This window comes from Notamacropus eugenii, chromosome 1, assembly GCF_028372415.1.
Source record: "Notamacropus eugenii isolate mMacEug1 chromosome 1, mMacEug1.pri_v2, whole genome shotgun sequence".
NCBI lineage: Eukaryota > Metazoa > Chordata > Mammalia > Diprotodontia > Macropodidae > Notamacropus > Notamacropus eugenii.
This window is the reverse complement of record NC_092872.1, coordinates 403,181,958-403,187,607: the sequence shown is the minus strand read 5'-3', so window position 1 is coordinate 403,187,607 and position 5,650 is coordinate 403,181,958. Positions and strand designations below refer to the sequence as shown.

Genomic DNA, 5,650 nt, shown 5'->3' with positions numbered 1-5,650 from the left:
AAAACCAGAAACATGGGGCCTGCAGAAGTTTCCCCCTACCTCCACCCTAGGCCTAAAAGAGATATACTCTATGGGGGAGCACCCATGACTATTTCCAAAATTGGAAAGCAAGCCCCAGAAAATCCTTGATCTTTCTTTCTCAATGTCATCAAATGAAGGATTAATTAATACCCTATCACCTTCTCCTAGGAAGCCCTCAGCCTCCATTGTCCCCTACACTCCATGAGTCCACTCCTAACCTGACCCATGTCACACACAATGATTATAGACTCCCCTCCACTTAGAAGTTCCGTCATCCTCTTAAGAAGAGCCAGGTGGAGACTGTAGAATCAATTCCCAGGAGTCCAGCACCTGTCCCCCCTTAAGCATGACTGCTCCTCTTAACAATAAGAGGCAAGGGGTGGGGGCCATGCACAACACCACTGGGTTCATAAAAGGCAAAGTATGTTGTGGTTTGGCTGGAGCAGCCTGCTGTTTTCCACAGAAATCAGAGGCGAGTTCTACAGTCAAAGCCGGCTCCCTGCTGCCAGAACGGTGACATTTTCCTGCAGAAATCGCAGATTTTCACCTGGGTCAAGTATGTTCAAATCGCAATCAGTTCCAGGTTGCACTGTTGGAATCAGACCACCCAGTATTTCCCGAAGGCAGCCTGGGCCAAAATGGAGCCCCTCTTCCCCTAAATCTCCCTAGGGCTCTCCTCCACCTTAGATTGCCTTAGGCAGCAGCTCAAAGCAGCCCCCTCTTTTGCAACCTTCCCTAGATTTCCCCCTTAGTATTTCAGTCCTACAAAGAGAGAGACACAGAGAGAAACAGAGAGAGAACTGGGCTGGAGGACTGGTAGTTACGAGAGACTCCCAAGAACTAGATTTCCAACTCTCCACAGGGAGATTCATCATCTTTTCCTAAAGACGCATAGACCAGACCTTGTTCCCTACTCTACTGTACCCTAGCTCCTGCCCCCAAGAGCTCTTTTTTCTCTTTGTTTAATCCCAAGGGATTTGGGGGAAAATCTTTGTTCCTGGAAAGAAGGACATTTGGAGAATGAAAGGAGAAAGCAGTAAGTACCCCTTTCCCCTGATCTCTCAGTCTGAGAGTGGCCTGCCTTGGGCCTTCTTCACATAACAACACTTTCCACCCAGTCTTAAGAGCCCTCCTCTAGCCTCTGGTTGCCCACCTAGACTATGAGGGATAGTCTAGCCTCCAGCCTTGGGAACCAGATCTAAGAACTTAGTTCACCATAACTAAAGATATGAATGGAGATTCTGTAGATCCTCTGGGTATGAGAACTAGCAGGAGAGGAGGCAGCATGGAAATCACAGTGGATGTAGACTTGTGGGTCAAATCCTAACTTTCATTACTGTCTGTTTGACCTGCAGCAAGTCACCTCTTCTTTGGTCTGCAGTAAAGCATATGCTATGGACAACACTCCTCAATGCCTCTGGAACCAAATGAAAATGTAATTGGGAAATATTTACTAAAATACATAAAATACAATAAAACAGAGATAATGTTAATTTGTTAATTTTCTAAATCAGTATGCAGCAACATGGATACTTATGTATGATTTGTTATGGTTGAGTCATTTTTTCCATCATGTCCCATTCTTTGTGACCCCACTTGAGGTTTTCTTGACAGATATTGGAGTGGTTTGCCATTTCCTTCTCTCTCCAGCTCATTTACATATAAGGAAACTGAGGCAAACAAGTTTAAGTGACTTGCCCAAGATCACATAGATAATAAATGTCTAAGGTCGGATTTGAACTCATGAAGATGAATCTTCCTGACTCCAAGTCCAGTGTTCTACCCACTGCACTACCCAGCTGCCTTATGTATGGTTTACTGGCATTCATTTCTATTTGAGTTTGATACCACTAGACTGAATGATCTCTAAGACCCCTTTCAGCTCTAAATCCCATGACCCTTAATCACAAATTCTTTTAACCTCAGTTTGTTTGATGTAGAAGCATGGATTGAGAGCTGGCAAGGAAATTAGAGGCCATCTAAATCTAATCCCTCATTTTACAGATGAGGAAATTGAGGTCAAAACAGTTCAGGGGTCACACAAGTAGTAAGCAACAGAGCTGGGATTTTAACCTGTATCTTATGACTCCAAATTCATTGATTTTTCCATTATGCAATGCCTCTTTATGAAAAGAAGGGATAGACCATCAACCAATCAACAAGCATTTTTTAAGCAACTTCTATATGCTCAGTGCTAGGAATATAAAGACAGAGATTAAGCAGTCCCTGCCTTCAAGGAGTTTATGGTCTGTTAGGAGGGACAGCTATACCTGTACATATATATATACACATATACACATACATATCTATGTATTGTGTATATGTTTATATATATTATAAAAATAAATACTAGGTAATTTGGGGGAGAGATACCCCCAGCTGGAGGGATTAGGAAAGGCTTCACGTAGAAGGTGGGACTTAAGCTGGGTTTAGAAGGAAATGAGGGATTCCCAGAGATGGAAGTGAGGAGGGAATATTTTCTAAGCATGACAACATAGACTGGTTCAAAGGCAAAGAGATGAAAAAGCATCTTTCCAGCCTAATTAAAAAGTCTGATGTTTGTGAGGTTGAGTCTGCTGGCAAAAGAGAGGGACAGTACCAGTTGGCTCTCCAGTGTCGAACAAAGAACTGGATTTGGGGGAGAGAAGTAAAGGGGGAAAAGGATGCTGGGCTATTCCCAACTAACCCTGATCTGCTGCTTCAGGTCTTTTCCCTCATCTGAGAAAAGGGGATTGAAATAAAAGAATGGCCGTTGCTCTGGACAGATCCAAGATGCAGGATGAGACACATTTTTGGACATTGACAGTGTGGGAACTTGTTTTGTCTGACTATGCATATTTGTTACAAAGATTTGATTTGGGCTTTTATTTCTTCTAAATTGGGGCTGTGTTGACACAGCAGAAGAGAAAATAAATACTTGTTAATTGAAAAATAAAAGGGGAAAAAATAAAAGATGGGGGAACCCACTGTGAAAAAAAACTTTCCAAGGCATTATATCCCCACCTGTCTGCCTCCCTACCTCCCTCCCATTCTGTCTCCTTACCTCTGTTTCCCTGAATCTTCCTCCATATGTATTCTCTTCCCTATCCCCCACTTCCTAGTGTCCTTCCTATTTCCATCTCCTGTTTCCCTCTGTAGATGGTCTCCCTAAGTCTGAATCCTTCAACCCAACTATGTTTCCTTCAACCTAGCTCTGTCTCCCTCAGTCCAGCTGTGTCTCCCTCTCCCTGGCTCATTTCCTCCTTTTCATTTCAGTACAGGAATTGGTGGAGAACTGAAGACCCATCATGGAGACACATCTTTGGCTCCTGTCTAACGTGAGGTCTCAGTCCATACAAACAGAATCTGAAGGCCAAGGCCAAATATAACATCAAATAATGAAAAACTTCAATTGTAAACACTAGCCCAAACAGCCTGAGAGTGTATTAAACAACTCCCCAGCAGGGACTGGGATAGATCCGCCAAGAGGGGCCCAGGTCATGGCCCCAGCACCCCGGCACCGGACAACACCCTTGTCTCCCCTCCCAACATCTGGGGGGCCCAGGACAGAGCCGCCAGGCTTCAGACTCTGCCTGGCAAGGGGTGGGACACAGACTTGGGTATTTCTTTTGGACATGAACTTGAGGACTCTAGCCAGACTCTGCCCTCAGATAATCAAACACAGAAATCCCCCAGCAGCTGGGGGGGGGGGGTGCAGATTGGGGGAGGGAACAGTTGACCATTCCTCTGTTGGGGTGGGAGGGAAGACTGAGGAAGGGGCACTTTGCCAAAGCCCTGGTGCCTCTGCTGAGTGTTCTGGAGAAGGTTCCCAGGAGGCAAGACCAGAAGAGCATATTCCCCATAAAAACCCCAGAGGGACAGAAGACAAGAGAGAGGAGGTGCTAATAGAGCATCCTTAGGCCAGCAACATACGAGCAGAGCCTGAGACCAACAACTAGAGTCGCATTTACTCCTTGCCTAACTGTAAGCAAGGCCAGACCCCAAACTTTGCCATCATCAATGTATCTTTTAAATTTCTACCTGTACTGAGAGAAGGCTGGATTTGGAGTCAGGAAGCCTTGGTCTGATTCCCAACTCTGCCACTCACTACCTTCATAAGTCACTAAACCTCAGTTTCCCCTTCTTTACAATGAGAAAGCTGACTAAAAGGGTCTCTGAGGTCCTTTCCAGCTCTTGATCCTCTGAGGGAGCTGGACCAGATGACTATAAATTCCCTTCTAGATCTCAATGGATGAACCCAGAATCCTGACAAAAAGTATTAGATAGATATTATCCCCTACCCAAATCCTATCAAAACTTCTCAAACTTTTTGATCTCAGGATCCTATTATGCTTAAAAATGATTGAGGATCCCAAGGAGATTTGTGGGTTGTGTGGCTTATATCTCCCAATAGTTAGCATGTTAGAAATTAACATCATAGTATTATGATAATAGTTTTGAACTCTTAGACCCCCAAGAGGCTCAGAAATTCCTAAGGGTCTTTGGGTCACACTTTGAGAACCTCTGACCTATACTAGAAACAGTGAGCATTTATATACACTTCACATAGGTTTTTTTCACAATCTTGTGAAGTAGGTATTGTTATTACCCCTATTTTACAGATGAGGAAGCTAAGACTGAGAGAGGTGAAGTGATTGGACCAGAATCACACAGTAAATGAAGCACGATTCAAACTCAGGTCTTCCTGATTCCAAGTGCAACTTGGAACTACTTTGACACCTACCTCCCTTAAAAGAATAATGGAACAGTTGACACCTACCTGCCTTAAAAGAAAAATGGAACGGTTCTCCAAGGGTGACCTATGCTACCTTTGTTGCTGAAAGGACAAAGTTCATCCTCACAGACATTGCCTCAGTTCCTCAGAATGTTCATATCCTCCAGTAAAACCCAGCTGGTACAGATTGGTGATGAAAAAAGAAAGGTGAGAGGTTGATGGCACTGACACCAAGGAAGGGTTTTTTGTTTTGTTCTCAAACCATGAGCCTAGGGGGCAGCTAGGTGGTACAGTGGATAAAACACCAGAGTCAGGAGGATCTGAGTTCAGATCCAGCCTCAGATATTCGACACTTATTAGCTCTGTAACCCTAGGCAAGTCACTTAACCCTGATTGCCTCACATAAAAATAAAACAAAACCACCAGCCTAAAGTTTGACCCCACATTATGGGGGAAAAGAAGGGGGCTCCATGACTTAGTGTCTCTACCCTCCCCCATTCTAAAATACTTTCTAAGCTGCCCAAAAGAGTGGGGGCTACCCCTTTGTAATAACATGGTAGGAAGAGGGTGTAGCTTTTGGGGGGATTCCCATAGTGACTCTGGACTCACTGCCTTGTGTGGAATGGTGCCTAGGGCCCTTGGTGGGGGGGGGAGGGGGACAGGAGTAAGTCAGCTGCCCAGCCTCCTCCTTGGCCAAGGTTCCTACCCCCACCCTCCCATGCAACTGCTGGGCCCAGTTGAAACCTGAGCCAGAGAGATAGAGCTGAGATCCTGCCAGCAAGTTATGTCTTAATGTAATTTAGCTGTAATCTCAGAGTGTTTTCCTTAGCTATAATTAGTAAAATGTGGCTGTTTGCTGTGTTCCTGGAAGATGTCTGAACTGTGGCCAGCTCCCTGTAACTTTTTTGACATGCT

The 5,650-nt window shown here is 44.7% G+C and overlaps 1 long non-coding RNA gene across 2 annotated transcripts; it reads left to right on the top strand.

The window, feature by feature from the left end:
• Positions 1-388: 388 nt before the first annotated feature.
• Positions 389-4,317, top strand: LOC140526163 (uncharacterized). 2 transcript variants are annotated; one of them, XR_011974259.1, is made up of 3 exons: positions 389-577; positions 995-1,057; positions 3,277-4,317. It is a non-coding gene; the product is annotated as an uncharacterized lncRNA (long non-coding RNA). The 2 variants fall into 2 exon arrangements; XR_011974260.1 differs by lacking the exon at positions 3,277-4,317 and adding an exon at positions 2,726-3,000 and having other exon boundaries at positions 410-577.
• Positions 4,318-5,650: the final 1,333 nt, after the last annotated feature.